Genomic DNA, 18,650 nt, shown 5'->3' on the forward strand with positions numbered 1-18,650 from the left:
TTGTTGTGACCCACGTGCAGGGTTGGGAGAAACTAGGACATGAAGGTTGATTTTAGGGGAGGGAGGGGGCACCGCTCTATTTTCAGGCCACCAGGGCACTTTGCTGGAGGATCTCAGAGAGTGGAAAGCCTCAGTCATCCAGAGGGATGCCAAGGTCTGACCAGCACCCACCACAGCCTACAGATGGAGACATGAGCACCCCAAAACCTGCAAGTCCAAGGTAGGTTTCATACAGCATCACTGCACTGAAAGAGATGTCAGATTAGGACTCCTTTCCCCAAGGAAACCATTAACCAGTTATTAATGGTTACACCAACAACTTACAAGCTTAAATAGAAGGGAGGAAATGGCAATTTGGCAGAAAGTTCTCCCTTCTGAACATGCTAAGCTGTAGGAAAAGGTCCTCTTGCTTAAACAAGCAGGTTGGGCAAATATAAGCAGAAAAACAGGTTTGCTTTCAAGATGTCTTTAAAGTAACAAGAAAAGCAACTTTGCTTGGAAAGTTTGGTTTCACAGTCTTAGGCCGAAAAGGGCAGGGAGTGGGGAGAAAAGCAAAGCTGAGCCCAAAGCAACCTCACTATTTTTCTCCTTTGAAAAGTGTTGAATTCTATGGAAAGCATACCACTGATTTGATAACACTGTCATTGCTGTTGTTAATGTTGTTAAATAATTCCCTGTGCAGTTATTAACTGTAAGCCCTGAGATAAAGTTGCTTTACATCAATAAAGCATCAAGACACTTCCACAAGGAAAGCTTTGATTGCATCTTACACAAAGCTGAGCTAAGGCAAAGGTGAAGTGACCTGACTGGTGTCTGACCACAGCAGAACAAGGGTGTTTTGCATTTCAGCTCTCTCTTCATCACTGTCTTGTTTTGTTCTCCTGATTGCCTGACTTGTTTGTAAAAACCTCAAAAGCCACCAATAAAATAAAAATTGAATTTGAAAAAAATGACCTCTAGCTCATAATAACAAATGAACAAAAACATAACTTGCCAGCAGACAGGTTATTGGTCTCTGATTCAGACATGTGTAATTGTTTTCCCAACATCTTCTTCACCCTCCCCGTTCTCATCAGCTCTTCCGTAATTTTCAGCATCTTGTATGAGTAAGTCAGAAAAGAGATCTGTTGGAAACCCCTGTAACAAGAGACCTGAAGGGTAATGAAATGAGCAGATTGAGGGTTCTGCCAAGGTGAGTGTACTTGTGCATCACGTTTACCCATCTGCACTGATGAGAGCACTTCCCCTGCCTGCTCCCCTTCTGCTTCCTTCTTTATCAATCAAATTACACGTTTAGGAGTGGCAGTGGGTGTAATGAGGATGACAGCACCTACACCAGCATTAACACTCTCCCTATTTGATTTACTGTGGTGCACACACACGCACATCCCATGCTGTGAACAGCCTTTTTGCAATGCATGCACTGGCTTCAGCAAAAAAGAACTTTTAGCACGCAAGAACCAAAAAAAGCTAAAGACAGAAATGGTTTTTTCTACATTTTCTTTGATCTGGTGAGCTGTTCAGACAGATGCTGGGGCCCAGAGCAAGGCACTAGACTCCAAAACTTTTGTCTACCACTTACCCTGTCACCTATTCCCTGGTAGCTCCTCGTGATCAAGGCAGTTTTCCCAGCCTTAGTTTATTGCTGTTCTTGCACATGGTTGTAGTGTCAAACCCATTAGACCCTCTCATTTACTTATCCAGTCATGACAACTTACAGCTCTGCATGCCCCTGGGTACTTATATCTCTTTTTCAACCTGGGCTTAAAAAATATTAGGCAGTCTCTTTTGCACAGGTTTTTTTCCATTTTGTACAGGTTTCTTTCCATTTTGCTTTTCTTCACATAATATTTTCCACACTAAAGAGTTATTTTGGACATTTTTCCAAAACCTCATTTTTCATTAATTTCATTAATATTTTCAAGTTCTGCTTTGGACTTTCCCACTGTATGTAAGTCTTTAATCTTAGTATTAAAATACTAGTGCAGGATTTAAGTGATAGTGTTTGCAGAATGGAATATTCAAGTGTGCAAAGTGAATGCAAAGGGCAGTATCTGTCTGGTTTTGTGAATAAAATTATACAGCTCTTAAACTGTAAGCTTTTTCATTGCTTCAGGAATGGCCCAGCTCCCATTTCCCTCTGGCTTCATTAGCATTTGGCTGAATACCAGATTCTTTAGAAAATAATTAATTGCAGAAAAGCTATCTTTTTTAGTGTTATTCATCCCCAACTGTATTTACCACAAAAGCAATTACCAGGAATTGGGGAGACGGCTTTCCCACTCAGAAAGACTGGTTTGACTACAGGAAGAGCCATGAATCAGAATTTCCCATGGCCTCAGAAAGCTGGGGGATGCATTTCAGCCCCAAAAGCCCATGTGGACATCCTGTCTTTCTGCCCACACCAGATATGCTGTTCCCACCATCACTGGTCTTGTGCCAAGGATCACATGGCACCATGTTGGGAATATGCATTTCCTGTCATTGTACAGGAATGTGCTGTTTTGTCCCTCCCTCCAGAAGCTGAGAACTGGAAAGAGGTCACCTTTTCTCCATGCCACTTCATTGTGAAGAAAGTTTTGATGTGAAAGACCAATGTGCTAAGAGCACGCAGTGGTGGGAGCAATTAGGTTCACAGAGCCACGGAATTGTTGAAGTTGGGAGGGACCTCTGGATGTCATCTGGGCCAACCTCCCATGCTCAAGCAGGGCCACCAGATCCAATTGCCCAGGACCATTTCCAGATAGCTTTTGAAAACTGGCAACCTATGTCATGTAACAGCAGTGGGAGTTTTGCATCACTTAATTAATGGTTTGTCTCAGTCTCTTCTGCCTTCACTCAGAGCCAGAATTAACAAATACATGATGGAAACAGTTTTTCTCATGTTTGGGCTGGGTCGTTTATTAAATCTTATCAGAAAGTACAGAGCGTTCAACAGCACTTCTAGCTACCTGCTAGAAGTGAGGAAAATGGAGGAAGATCCAGTTGCTACAAGGTCTCTTAAAGATAAACAGTCCAATACAGAATTAACATCTATATTATTTATCCTTTTAACCCAATAACTAGATTCCCTTGACCCTCAGTGTGACACTGACTGATCAGTCAGAAACTACTACCTGAAACCCACGAAGAAGAAGGAAGAAGATGAACACCGAAATAGACACCACCCAAAATCATTCATCTTATCCCATACCTATTACTATACCATAAAAACCTCAAATTTAAAACCCATCACCATGTGAAAGCACACACTTCTATTTAACTACACACCCATGACTTTAACTTCATCACTCAAATTTAGAAGCCTTCTCCAAGGCCTCATGTCATAAGCAGTGTTCTCCAGGGGGTCCACGCCAGACAGCACAGAAAGCTCAAAAACCCCAGGTTTCTGGGATCCAACAATGTAAGTGCTTGGTGACCCCCACAGTCACAGGGAAAATTTCTGTGTTTCAGTTTGTGCCCATGGCCTCTGGTCCTCACACTGGGAACTCACAATGGAAAGAGCCTGGCTGTGTCCCCTTTGCACCCTCCCTTCAGGTGAGTGAATACACATTGATGAGATCCCTCTGAGCCTTCTCTTCTCCAGGCTGAACAGTCATAGCTCTCTGAGCATTTCCTCACAGGAGAGGTACACCACAACCTCCATCATCTTCATGGCCTTCACTGGAGTCTCTCTTGTACTGGGGAGTCCAGGAGCGGACCCAGCACTCCAGGAGTGGCCTCACCAGAGCTGAGCAGAGAGGAAGGATCACCTCCCTCAATTTGTTGGCAGCACCTATCCAAATGCAGCCCAAGACATCATTCACTTTCTTTGCTCTAAGTGCACACGGTTGGGTTATGATCAACTTCATGACCCCCAGGTGCTTCTTTGCCAAGCCCTCAGCATGGGCTGGTGCCTCAGATTGTTCTTCTCCAAGTGTGGGACTTCGCTCTTCTTGTTGAACTTTATGGCATCCCCCAGCCCCTTTCCCCAGCCTGTTGTTCTCTCTCTGGATGCCAGCACATCCCTCTGGTGCATCAGCCACCTCTGCCTGTTTGTCATCAGCAAACTTGCTGCAGATGCACTCTGCCCCATCACCCGGGTTAACCCCTTGCAGAGTCAGCTCAGTGACACAGACTTGGTGGTCTCAGGTCTTTCCAGCACGCTCAGAGGACTCTCCTGTAGCAGAGACACTGCTTCCTGAAACCTTGGTGATTCTGGACCTTAGTTGTGATTCCCCAGATATTTTTTCAAACTCAGTTAATAATACTTGAAAAAAGAGGACAATGTTGATTACAGCTTAATAAGAGACATCTTTTTCTCCAGCTCCTTGTAGGCTGCGGCTGATGTTTAAAAGCAACAAGAGGATTATTTTGTCTCTCACTGCTGTTTTCTGCTGGCTGTTTCTGGAGAATGAGAGGACAGCCATACCATGGATGATCTCTACCACTGATTGCAGTTGCAGTGCTGGACATTTAGAGCCATGATTACAACCACAAGAGAGTTGCTCAGTGAGTTAAACTGGCTGGGTACATTTTCATTACAAATTTTAATTGATAAATGAGGAGGACAGAATTACTGATGGTATCTAACACAAGAAATACTGGTACCAAATAGGTTGTTTAGAACATATAATAAACCAAATTATGAGAATGTACTGGTGTCCATGTTACTGGTTACATTCTTCCATGTGAACCCATTAATTTGGTTTGGTTTTGCTGAGAGTGGGAATACTTTTGCTGAGGCAAAAGTACGAGACTATTAAAAGCTTGTCTAGAAGTGTAGCAGTGAGAAACTGGGACTGCTGCATACCCAGGCTGCCCAGGAAGGCCCTGGGGCTGCTGCGAGGAGTTTCTTGTATTTCTTGTGTTTGCTGTCCTTGTGCAGCCGTGCTTTGTGCCAGCCCTGGGACTGGTGTGGAAAGGTCAGAAAGAGCTCTTTGGAGCAGGGACACAGCAGTGCACAACAGGAGCATGAGGCTGCATGGATGCTCCCTTCTTCACCTGCTTTGCCCTGACCTTTTCTTTTTGTGGATATACCTTGGAGCTGGTTGTGGTGTTGGTGTCCCTTGCAGAAATCATCCTTTAGCATGGGAGGATTTTCACAGAAATGTGACCTAAAAACAATACAGGACTATGGAGGGAGCAGAAAATACTCACAAAGAAGAAAGTCTCCCTGCATCCTCAGAACAAGCCCCTTGGAAAACCATAGCTTAAAGATAAGAAATGGCTTGTGAAATGACAAATACAAAAATAAATCCAGTTCCCCCTCTTGGTAGACCATCTTATCTATCTTCAATATTAGTGGCTCATTTCCTTTTAGTATCCATAGGCCAGCTTTGAACGTGAAATCCCTCAGGGAGTGGTTAGAATGTAGAATTCCCTTGGTAATTGGTGCAAACTGTAAAACCCTCAAAAGATATAAAAACCCCTGTAAAACAATAACCGTTGTATATGCTAGATTGGCTAGAATAAACTATGGATTTGTGCCTTTCTACATATTCCAATCTCTTCACCCCGCTGGTCTAAGATCTCACCGCGAGCCAAAATTCTATCTGGGCAAGGCTCGGGAATGTGCTCCATCACTGAGGGCTGCAGAAGCAGTCTCAGGGATCCCAAAGGGACCCCAAAATCCAGCCAGGACCTCTTTGATGGATTTGCAGGCACTAAAATACTTCTAGTCCCTTGGAAATGGCTGGCTGGCAGGCACTCAGCACAAAACCCTGCAGAAGATCTTGGTTAAAGGGGAATTAAGGTTGCCTCTCATTTAAACGTTTAAACATTATGTTTAGGGCCACATACTCCAAACCTCTGAAGACTTGGAAAGGGCTAGCATTTAAAACTAAATTTCTGGAAATTAGGGAATGCTGACCACTTAAAACCGGGAATACTGTTCTTGAGAATGCAGATAGCTTATTTTGATGCCTCCTGAATTTTGTAGTAGTGGAGACCAGTAGCTTCATCTGTGTCCCTCGGGACTTTACAGGCCTGTTTCACTTGTGTCCCCACTCACCTCTTTTTCAGGCTGAGCTGTACAGGACCTGTCCCACATTTTCTGTTCCCTGGCTCGTTGGACTGACCACTCCTGCTCTGCCCACCCATGACTTCCCCTTTGCCCTGGCTGGAGCTTTCCCCCACTTTGCATCCTGGCAATGGGTGAGTTGAAAGGAGCCAAGTGCTGCCCTCCAGCTCTCTCCTGTGACTCCTTAGCCCCAGCTCAGCCTTCCAGACCCTTGTGGAAAAATGACATTATTTCTTGAAAAACTCAGCACTGATCTCATAGGAACTGTGAACCCACTAAAATCTAATTTTCACATGTTTTCTTTTATAATGAAATTAAGGCAATTGGGTACAATTATCATTGTCCTAAGGACAGTATGTCTTCAGGGAGCCCAAGGGAGAAAACCAGCCCCATCCTAAGTACCTGAGAGTGAAATCATCCTGCAACCCATGAGCAGTATGTCCCTGCTAGGGGGCATGGTAAAATGGGCAGAGTCATGAAAAACATTTCTAGCTGCCATCACAAAGTCTTTAATATGGAAAGCAAAAGGAAATGTCTGTTCAGTCTCAGAATTGCTCTGGATCTGAAATAACAAGAGAGTTCCTTGGCCTTTTTTTTTTCACACTGGTCATTATATCCAGCTAGCTCAGGAAATCATCTTCATTCCTGGTGGAAAACATGTGAAAAAAATCATCAAGGCACTTTGAAGCGACTACAAACGCCTACAAGAGTCTAAAAATACACAGCAGTGACAATGTGTGCAGCAGCAGTTATTGTCTCTGTGCTTGAGGCTGCAAACTGATAATTTCACATGCCAGCATTAAACTGAGGAGTCCAGCATCTGTACCCAAAATACAAATCATTTTAGCAATGAAACTTTATATGTATTTGTCACCATTATTTGCTGTTCAGCAGGAAACTGGCACACGATGAGCAGGGTTATGCTGGCCATAGCTGCCACACACTTGGGTTTTCCTGGTCATGTCCTCTCTTTCCAGCCAGCCCCTCTGCCTTCTTTACTTTGGTTTATTTTCTCTGTTCCTCAAAGTGTAGGGCCACATAGGTGTGGGGACCTGAGACAGAGCACCACAAGCTGCTCCTTGCCAGTCCCAAACACCCCCAGCCAAGAATTTACATGAACTCCATGGTCCTCTCCACAGCTGGAGCTGCAGGAGGTGTCTTTACTCACTCAGGATCAAGAAAGCCATGTTCTGAAATGCAGGGCTGTCTAGAGGACTCTCCAGGAAAGCCATGGACCATGACTCTGGAGAGTGCTAGAGTTAGCTGTCACACTTGGACTGACAAAAGAAAACTTCAGGTGTTGAAAAACTAATTCAGTCTTGTGAAAAAGTTGTTGAAAAACTAATTCAGTCTTGTGAAAAAGTTGTATTTTGAATCAGTGGTAGTCAGTGGGCTGTTTAAATGGAAAATAAGGATATATCATAACTAATGGTGTAAACAGGAGACTAAGGAGATGGAACATACTCACCTGTGATTTAATGTAAGCTCACAATTAATAAATATCTGCAACAGAGTAAAAAGCATCACATTTTTATCTGTCACAGAGATATTATGCCAGGAGCCATAAGAGACAGTGGTGGGGATTGGAATGTCCAGTCATTACCACCCTTTCTGAAAGCTACTATCTGTGAGTGTTCTAAGTGCTGTAGGCAGGCTGGTGCCATGGATGGAGTGGAGATCTGTCACAAAATAATTTTTTTAGCCTTAACCTCTCAGCCCCTCTTCATGTTCTGTTCCTTAAAATGGCAACAGCATCCTCTGCACAGCTCTCCAGAGAACAACAGGGTATATGCACCAATGTGTGTCACCCTGTGAGACCTCAGAATGGAAAAAACCATGAGCCATATCAGAATACAAAGCCTGGGGACAGGGGTTAGTGGTGGAAATGGCAGTTTTAGGTTAATTGTTGGACTCAACTCAGAGGTCTCTTCCAACCTATGATTCCGTGTAAGTACACTGTATAAGTAGCATGTAAGCAGAAAGCACCCTGCTGTGCTGCTGCTTTCCAGCAGGCTGGAGCAGGGCTGATGGTTCCCTGTGCAGGGATCCTTGCAGGCTTTGTTGTTTATGCCTTCATTAGAAGGAAGATCAGTTAACATAAATTCCCTCTCCCCATCCTTGGAAAGGGTGGATGCTTCAAGTAATATCTGCCCTATTAATCAATTCCACCTCGACCAGCCCTCAGTTGCATCTTCTCTCAGAGAAGTGCTGCTCCTGAATTAGCAGTTCAAAAGTTCAGGCCACAGATCATTTCTTCATCTCTTGATTTCACAGTACTAAAGCCTTTCCATCAGGCTGCTGCCTGGCTGGATTTTTAAATTAAACATCGCTGTTAATTGCATAGATGCAAATCTGAGTGCGACAGAGAAGAAAATATCGTGTATCTTGGTATGATGTAAAGCCAATGTAGGTCACTTCACACAAACATTTGGTGCATATATGACAGGTATGAAGCAACTGGGGGATGTACAGCTCTTTCTTCAGTGGATTTGGAGTGTTTGGGCTGCAGCTTGAAATTGCAATGGAGTATGGAGGAAGAGCTGGTTTTCTTGTTGTTAAGCCAGCAGTGAGAGAGATGTTCACAGTAGGGGCACTTGCTGTGCTCCCAGAGAGAGAAACTTTACCTTGGTTCAACTTTTTTCTTCCCTCCTGCAGTACAACACTCAAGTCACAAATCTTGAGAAGCAGGACAGAAAATCCATACATGAACTGAAAATTTACTGTCAGGTAGAGCAGCCAAATAACAGCTTTTCAACCCAATTTCCATTTTGGTGTTCTCAGGCTAGCTTAGCAGAGCTCTGGAAAGGTAACATTCACATGAAGATGAAGACTAATAACAGTAATTCTTCTCGAAGAGCTCCCACGCCAGAACACTCAGAAAGCTGTACTGCAGGATAGCAGAACCATGATGCTGTAACTCAAGTTAAAAATGTGGAGGGTGAGCAGTGGTGTTGCCATTCACACCTAAAAATTACCATTCCTAATTAAGTTTTTCACGCTGTTCTTGAGAAGTGTGGTGAGGCACAGGATACTGATGAAGGTGGTGATGGCAGGAAAGGTGTGTTGCCACTTGCTGAGGTTACCTGTTTCCACAGCCTTAAAGCTGAGATTTGGTAAATCCGTGGCTGCACTGCTCCTACTCTTAGTCACTAACACAACACTTCTAATAGCAGGGGCCGTGCAGGGAGGTGGCAGTGTTTTGCCTGCACTGCACACACTGACTGGCTCCTGGCCACTTTTTTTCTCTTGCCTTGTGTCTGTGTCTGTGTACACACAGCAGTCATAAAGAAGAAAAGGACAATTTGCACCCCAGGGAAACTGGTTGCTTGCTTGGTGGTTCTGTGTCATGTATTGCAAACCTGAAGAATGAACATACAACCTCTGCTTATCTGTACAACTCCAGGGCTGCCATGGTGGTTTTTTAAGATTCTGGGTGCAAATCTGTATTGTCTTCTTTTTTTTTTTTTTTTTTTTGGACAAAAGCCCATGTCATCAAGGGGAGGTGTGCTTGTGCTCAAATTCACCACTTCCTCTGAGTGCTCCCCTTGCCTGCTTCTCATGCCCCTGTGAACTATCAATAGCAGAATCCCAGTTTTAATCTGTAATATGAATATGAATATGGATTTATATGGGATTTCGGATCCTCTGAGGGACTGCGTAGATTGAGTGAATCACTGGATCATGACAAAACCCCTCCCAAATATCCCCAGGCATCAAGAATCTGGAATTCTCTCTCTCTCTCTGCAGATCGTGCTCTTAGTTCAATCAATAAATAAAATACTTTAAAAAGTAAAAAAGAGAGGAGAAACAAAGAGAGAAAGGGAAAAATAGAGAGATTTGCAGCATTATAGAATTATTTTTAAAATACGGTTTCTTCGTGATTCTTTTCCTCTTTAACCCACATTAGATGTTAATTTCTTAAGGATTTAAGTGTGGTTATTTTTTCTTATCTGGTATTTTCAATCACAGTATTTTATCTTTTCCTTCAATTTCCGTGGAAACTCTCTGCACTGAACTTTAACAATTCAATCAGATTTGCTGGAAGAACAGCAGCAGAATTTCTATGTGGCTAGATGGGCTCCATACCTCCAGTTTCCATGATTCACAGGACTGCCTTACAGGTTTTTGACGTTCCTTCTATGCAACGACTGACACATAGAATTGATAATTACAGCTAAATATACACGCACATACACGGAATAAATTTAATTTTCTTCTGCCACTCTTACCATTCCGGTTTGTGACACATCTAGATGTGTCAGTTGACTTAAATGACTTCTTGCCATTTTGCATGTTGTCTCTCCCACAGGTTAGCTCCACAGCTGTGTCAGGAATGCCTTCTGATGACACTGCTGCATTTCGAAATTGTGCAGGTGTGCTCAGGAGCTATTTCTTTCTCTCATTCAAATATTTAAGCTGATTTGTCACTACTGACTCAATCTCTTTATTGCTTTGTGTGGGAGTTGTCATCCCTCTGTAAGACACTTCGGGCTTTGGGATGTTTTGTGGTTTTAGAGTAACAAAGCTGCAGTCCATAATTTCCACTTTTATTGTGACCTGAAGCAGAAAATGTCCTGCTGTGAATTGCTTGAGCAGAATCTTTGAAAGAAAAAACTACATTACATTAATGTCCATAAAATCCTATGGGTAAAGTGATGGTTGTGAAACACCAGTGCTGGGAATTAAATAAGAAACACAGCTTAGAGAAGTGTTTAGACAGAGCACTACTAGTACAGATGCTTTTGAGGCACAAGTGGTCTTAGCAGGTTCTTTAGACCCTTCCACTCTAGGTGAGTTCTTCCTTCAGTCATCTTCAGTTCTTCAGACATCTACAGTTTTTTTCTGGTCCCTCCAGCCAACCTGTGCCAGATCAGCAGACTTGCTCTTCCAAGAGAGGTGTATTTTTTCACTCTGAATGTCGCATCTTGACAGCCTCCCTGTGCATGTTGCAGAGGTAAATGTAATTACAAATGTAATTGTTCTTTTTCCCTTTTTTTAAATATGGGAGTTCTTTTATTTTCTACTCTCATTACTTTACCACTCCAGAGAGTCAGCAGAGATCTCCATGACTGAAATTCATCCTCAGTCCAGAGCTGCTGGACAGAGAGCAGGTACCCTCCAACTTCCCACTTCAAATACCCAGCCCTGGAAAGCCTTTTGCATGCTGTCTCTCTCCAGCATTGCCACCCAAGCAAAGGCCACTCTGAAGCTACCAGGTGGATTTTGAGGGGAGCTAAACCATACAGGTTTATGTTTTTCTCTGTCTGAACTTCTGGCTTCTTTGTGCTGCGCTGTGTAATGCCTGAAACTTCACACCAGTTGTATTGTCACCAGCAGCGCCAGAGAAGCATCGCTCTGCTCTGCCGTGACAGAAGTGACTAGCAGCTCTCCTAAGAGCATTTCATGTGCTTCAAGCTCTTTGCCAGAGAGAACATACCTAATTTTAGTTTAAATGGATGTTAATTTGACATGTGCATTTGAAAAACTGAGATAAATTCTTGGCTTTTTGACATTAGAATTTATTAAGTGACAAGCGCTTTTGGAAGCTGTTATTTTCTGAAAGGTTCTTTTTCTCTATAGCACCTAATAATAAAGCTCTAACACGTAAGAGTCCTGAATTTGTAGGAAGTTGCACTGAATGGTTTAATAGGTCATTTTAATCTCTGCCTTACATGGCAATAATAGAATAATAATAACCAAGGTTGCAAAACATTCCTACCCTAGCTGAATCAGTTGGCTTTTTAAAGGGACTAGTTATTCATTGAACAATAAATATGCATGGATTTGACAGGAAAGACATAGTGCATAATTTAACTTGAGCAAAATGAAACAGGACAGGCAGCCTTATTCTTCAGTAGACCACAAAGGACTGAACTTGAGTGACAGCCTTGAGTGGCAGCCTAAGAATGCCTGACAGTCACAGAAGTATCGGTTCTTTAACAGCAATTGTAAAGGCTTCTTACATTGTGTCCTTGAGTCTATTCAGCGCTAAAATCCTGTATAGAAGGAGAATGAGCTACTAATGCTACCATTCCGGAGAAAAATTCAATACCTGGTACTTTTCACTGTTGTTTTTGTCCCCCATGTTCCTTCTGGATGTACAGACGGCCAAATAGAGATTTGTCTCTAGAACAGCCTGTACAGCTCAACCTTTGAAAGCATAAAACATCTGAGTTTGGTTTCTCAAGAAGAAATAAAAGCTGCAATTGCTGTGCCAAAGCTTGGCGGAAGGCTCTGGTTCTGTACTCACATCACATAAAATCACAGTGGTGGGGCAGTGGAACAGGTTGCTCAGGGGGGTGGCAGCTGCCCCAGCTCTGGAAATATTCAAGGTCAGGTTGGGCAGGCGTCTGCTCATTGCACAGGGGTTGGACTAGGTGAACCTTAAAGGCTCCTTCCAGCCCAAGCTATTCTATGATTCTATGAAATATCACTAAATACTGACCACATGTTACGTTACAGTTGTTGAGGGTTTTCTGCCAGAGGCTCCTGTACCTGCACGGGCAATACGAGCTCAGCAGATAAATAATAATCCCAGTCCCTGTGCTCACCCTCTCCTGCTCTTAAACACACACAAATATACACAAACTGATCAATTTGTTTCTTTCTTACTGAGGGACTTGCTGCCAACTTTCCTTCCAGCTCGCATCTTTTTCCACATAATGCTGATTTCTGTCATCCTTCACACTCCTTCCCTGCCCTCTGCCCATGGCAGCAAGGCTGATGCCAAAACTTCTCTCAGACAGACACCTGAGGAAGGAGGCTCACCCGAGAGGGTGAATGTTCCCATCATGCTCCCAAGATCAGTGGGAAATTAAATGTTCCACCAAACCTAGTGGAACAGCACAAGTTGCCTCATTAAGACTCAAGTTTTAACTATGACCCTTAAATATTGGGGATCTGACTGCTACCATCGATCAGTGTCTTATTTAGTTGATATACACTGCACTGAGTTAGGTGAGCTGTTCTGAGTTCCAGATGATCTCAGCCACGAAGTTCCCACCTTTTTGTGGCTTTACCCACCCACAAATGTTCTGTTGACAGTCCAGGAAACCAGAGGTGTACCCCATTCCTTAGGCTGCAGAACGTCAAAAGAACGAATAGTGTCCTGAAAACCTGAGAGCAACTGCTTTAAAGAAAATCACACTAAAACTTCTCTGATTTATACCAAAGATGACAGATATTATTTTAAAGAACTGGTTGAAATTCACTACTGAAAGTATCCACTTCAGTATGCATGGCTTTCCACATTTCTGAGCCTAGCAGAAATATTCATGTTTTTTCCCTGTGGAGATATCCTCTCTCAGGACCAAAGGCCTCCACCCAGATCGACATTTTATAATCCTTAAGGCTATTTTATATTCCTGAAAGCCCTCCTTATCTTCTCCAGGAGAGTTGTTTAATCTGTCCCCAGAGTTTCTTTTTCTTCCTATAGAATGTTGTTCTCATCCAGAAGAGCCCCATCTTTCTCCAAGAGGAGCTGATCTTTCCAGAAATTCTTATCCTGGGATTTCTCTAAGTCATTTCCCACCATGATTCCAGGTGCTGCTGGCTGGGAGAGGGGTGGACCAGCCTTTTGCACTGCACTGCACCCTGCAACCCAGATCAGCAGGTTCCCATCTGAGGGACCTCAGATGCTTTTTCTGCCCTTTTCCCTGTAGTGCTTGAGGTACTCTTGTCCCTCTGACCCCTGACAGTCTCCTGCCCCTTTGCAGACTCCCCCAGAATATTTACAGCTTCCAAAATCACATGAAACTTGAACAATGAAAAGACCACCAAAATCTTACTTTCTGTTCACTATTCTACCCCATAATTCAAAGGGCTTAATTATTTATCCTGTTTCATTAGATTTATTATGACTTTTTGCACAATGCCTCCAGCTCCACAGAGGGAGTAAGCTGCATTATAAATAAAAAACTGCTCTGTGCAGCAATTTCAGGCTGGTTTCTTTGCAAAAAAAGACTTGCTCCTGAAAGCATGGCAGAGGAGCAGCAACGCAAGGCTGGGAGAAACAAGGAATCATTTCTTCTTCCCTCCTGCCCTTTCAGGGTTGGAAAATTTCTTAGGAAAACAAATTTGACTCTGACATGGAGGAAGCGATCCAGTGACATTTTTAACACTGAACCCCTCTGCAGATGGTCTGTTAGAAGACAATACATAGGAGACCCATGTCCTTTGGGAGATGCAGGTGGAAGCTGAGGGAGATATCCCAACATATCCTGGGCACAGGGCACCCAGGTGTATGAGAGTCCCACCCTGGAGTCTGCCTCTAATTCATGTAGCTAAAGTTTCTTTTGGATCAGATAAAATCAGGAAATAATTTTGTTTTTATGAGGCTTCCATCACCCGAACATGCATTAAATGATACAAATAAGACTTTGAGAGCCTTTTCTCACACAGTACAGTAAAAATATTGCCACTTGTTCTTTTACTGTGCTCCTGAGGCAGGCCTATAAAGATTTAGGGTAATTATATCAGAGTACATTTTTCAATTAAAGCATCATTATTATCTCAGAGAAAATTACTAAATTATATCATTTTGTTCCACAAGTCTGCAAACACTCTTTTGGTTGCTATCAAAATAATTTTCTGCAGACAAATCTAGGAGTGCAGAACCAATGGCTAACAAGTCTTACTAATTTAGATACGTTCTCTGACTAGAGAGGAGCCTTATGTGAACAGATATAAAATGACTTTGAAAAAAATTATGTCTTTACTTGGTAAGACTCTTATTATTCCTCTCTGTTACCATCTCTTATCATTCAAAGAAATAAAGCCCCAAAGAATTGTGTCATGCTGCTGGAAAATTTACCATTTTGAAAACTCCAGAACAGAGACACACAGCACTTAGAGAAGTGCAGTCCTAATGGCAGCTGGGTCTCTGATACCCACTAGTGACTGTGCTCCATTGTTCACCTACAGTGACAGAATTTCACAAAGTTTGGAACCATTGGTTTGAAGTCCAGTGACGCTGTGTGGAGCTGGAAGGAGTCACTGGGCTCCTGGCAGGCTATGAGCCAAAATGAGTACTTTGCTCCATGTTCACACTGGTTGCTTCTGAAGCATAATAAAACCCATCTGGGGGTTTCTTTACCCTCACTAGCTCCCCTGCTTAGGAAAACTGTCTGGAAGACACAGATACAGCTGAGAGGAAGGCTCTGTGGCAGGCTCTGCTCTGGCAGCACTCATCCACTGCTCCTCAAGCTACATCTGTGAGTCCAAAGGCTCGTTTCAGTTGAAGAGGACTTAGGGAAGTGCTGCCCTAAGGAGATGGCATGATGGAAGATAGCATGGTGTTGTCATCTGGTGTGCTCAATGCATGGGACATGTTGCTTCCCAAGGGCTATGCTAAAATCACTTGGAGGCCACCCAACATGCAAGCAAACGTGACTTAGTTTCAACATAGCCCCCATTTCTGAGTGGAGTCTGATTTGAAGCATGCTAAGGTTGTGGAGCAGAGCTGCAGCCCCTCAGCCGGGTCTGGTGTATCTACACAGCACATGAACACCTGCACACCTCCTGCTTGGACGCTTGTCCAGCTCGGTTCTGTCCTGAGCCTGTGAGCACAGTGCCATCTGGTGAGACGTGTCTGCAGCCCAAATAAGCCTCGCCTCTCACTCACAAACCCCTTTGGACGGGGAAACCTGAGTCTAAATGCCAGCACACCTCTGAGACATAATGTCATCAGGAGAAGCAACAATAGGCTTGGAATTTCACCAGAAATGGCTCATTTGCATGAGTTTTCTTGCTCCGGTATCAGCCAGAGGCTGGATTTACTATAGCCCCAAGCTGAGCTGGCTCCTAATCCAGCCTTCATCCATTGCAACTGGGTCTAAAATTGAATCCTTTGGAACCTGAAGCCCAGGATATGAAGAGTCCTCGAGCAGACCCAAAGGGATCCCAAAACATTGGATTTGGCATGCCATTGGATTTGTTATACTCTATTAGCTGCCTAGAGAACAGCTCTCCCAAAGCTGTCCTTTGCAGTGGAAGGCCCTGGGTCCCCAGGGAATCCCCTGTGGCTCTTGCTCAAATAGAAACTGGCATGGAGGGAAATGTCTTCTTTACAAAGTACTTAGGGCCTGCTCCAGATGCCCTCTTGTCGAGCCATGAGATGTTCTGTGCATGGCAACACACGGCTGTGAGAAGTCATGGCCCTGGCTGCCATCAAAAATCCTTCTCACAAGCATCCCATGAGCACAAACTCCCACCTTGGTTCTCTCAGCTGCAGCCTGACACCAGCCTTGTGGGCAGTCAATGATGATCAGGAATCAATGGGGTAATTTCTAGTTTATGGGACTTGGAGTGGCTGCATAAAACAGGATTTTACCTTTGAAAGTAGAGATTTTAATGCATTACCTAAATATACACGTCCAGATGCGTAGAAAGGAGAGATGTTTCTCCCTTGTGTTAGAGACAGCACACTCCACCTCCCACCCCCAACACAGCCCTACAGAGGAAAGAAACACAAACTTAACCAGCTCCTGTCTTTCCTGCCTGCACAGATCACAGGCATGACTTTAGAATCCATCCTGCAGATAACTAAGCAAGGTTGTCAGCAATTTGGGCATTTACACATGCTGCAGTTATCCAGCCCCACATCACAGTGCAGACAGAGCCAGAGCAGGAACCGTTCAGGCAAATACAAATACTGAATTCTGGAACTGCTTGAGGTGCCCTCAATTACCCCTCTGTCCAGGGCTAGCAAGACAGGACCTACATCCTTCTATGTGGGCCAGGTGGGATGCACTTAGGGAACCACATCAGACCATGCCTCTGCAGACCCTCATGGGAATTCCTGGGTAGACACCTCTATTTGACTCTCAGTTGATCCATTAGTGAGAATGAACAAAATCCTATTTCTCATCTCAGCTGCACAGCAAGCTTTTTTTCCCCCCTCTCTCTTTTTTTCCCAGAAATCACATATTCAGACAGCTGCAGTGAAGACTCCTCACTCCACACATGTGGATACTGCACTGAACTCCATCCTAGCTCATTTGTGGTCACTCAGCTGTTCTGTGGTATTCCTGCTTTTGCTCCTTATCATTCACCATAATTACTCTACAGCAAACACATGGTTCTTTTTTCCATGAGTTAAAGCTGCAAGTAGGGATTGTGCTCCTCCCTTTTGGAGGGTTAGAATTTTCAGTTCTGTTGAACAGATTTGGTGTTAATTATGGTTCACTATCCTCCAGCTGAGGAGGACAAATGCACTGAAAGGTTGCAAAAGACATATTTCATGAGTGACAAAATGAAATTTAAAAAATGAAAACACACAATGTTATCTTCTTTTGTCAATGGAACAGCATTTTTTATTCTGTCTGTATGCAATGGGAATATTAACTCTGATATGAGGAAGTGTAAATTAACTGCTGATTTAGATTATCGTATTTCAAGAATAGTAACTTTATAGGCTTTTTTTTCCTTCATATATCTTATAAGTGAGAGGTTTATATTCCTGCTGTTATATTAAAGGAGGCATTTTGCTGCTAGGGGAGTTCAGCATTTTATTCAGCTGTGGTAACTTTCCCTTACACTCTAGCACAAAGCACAATTAAGACAGAAATGTTCAGTAGCTTTATTATGCCCTTGTGTGAGGAGGTAATCTTTTTATCTCCTACTTCATTTTTCAGGGATTCCCAAAGGGTTTTGTAAACCTACACATTTGTCTAGCACACTCTGTAGTGGCATAAACAAAGACTACATGGACTTCAATAGGGGCTTTGGCTTTTATATTTTTAGTAATTCCACTTTCTCTTACTGCAAGTTTCAAGAGTACTGGAATTTCCCAGTTAATATTCTGGGCTTATGGGCAAATTTTGCTCACATTAATTTGGGCTATTTGTTACTTTGGTGGATAAGCAGGGGAACAGAGGACTCGAATTATTAAAGAAATGTATTTATTATTTAACGGAAAATTTTCTGTACACAGAACAATACACAGGTTTACCTCCTGAACTAGCAGTGGGAGACAATCTCTGAAGAATGCCATCCAAAAAAATTAAATAAATTTTTTTTGTTGGTTTGGTTTCTTTTTCTATAGGAAACCAGCAACCATTCCTAAGGAAGTAATTCCGTTAGTAACTTTTCAAACACTGGAGTTTTGGTTTAGCCTGGCTTTCTATAGACACACACCATGTGCATTCGTTGGCCTGGGTTCTGCTGTCTGGTTGTTCCCTCTCATATCTTGCAAATCTAGTTGCCAATTTTGATTGGATTTCAGAGTAATTGAAGACTCAATGATACAAGCAAATAAGGTGAGGACATCTGGCTCATTACCATGCTTTGGATGGACAATGGCTATGAACTCAGAGAACACCTTTTGTTACTTTCCCAGGATTATGCTCTGGCATCTGAGGCTGGAGGTTCACAGGTATCCCCAGCCAAAGCTGCTTCCTTTGTGTCTTGTAATGTTTCCTACAAAACCAAGGCAAATCTCACCCTATTATTGTGTGATAAATATTTAAAGTAGAAAAAGAGACCCTCTGAATAACCTGACTGAGTGAAAGCTGCAACATGAGCAGTTATTCCTTACTAGACTTTTATTAAAGTTACTCTCCATGGAGGTTATCCAGCACACTTTGTCTTTTGTCTCTCTATTCCTTAGGCCTCGATTACATTGTGATAAATTATCCTGAGTAAAGGAAAG

The sequence above is a fragment of the Sturnus vulgaris genome, chromosome 2 (genome assembly GCF_052056855.1).
Source record: "Sturnus vulgaris isolate bStuVul1 chromosome 2, bStuVul1.hap1, whole genome shotgun sequence".
Classification (NCBI taxonomy): Eukaryota; Metazoa; Chordata; class Aves; order Passeriformes; family Sturnidae; genus Sturnus; species Sturnus vulgaris.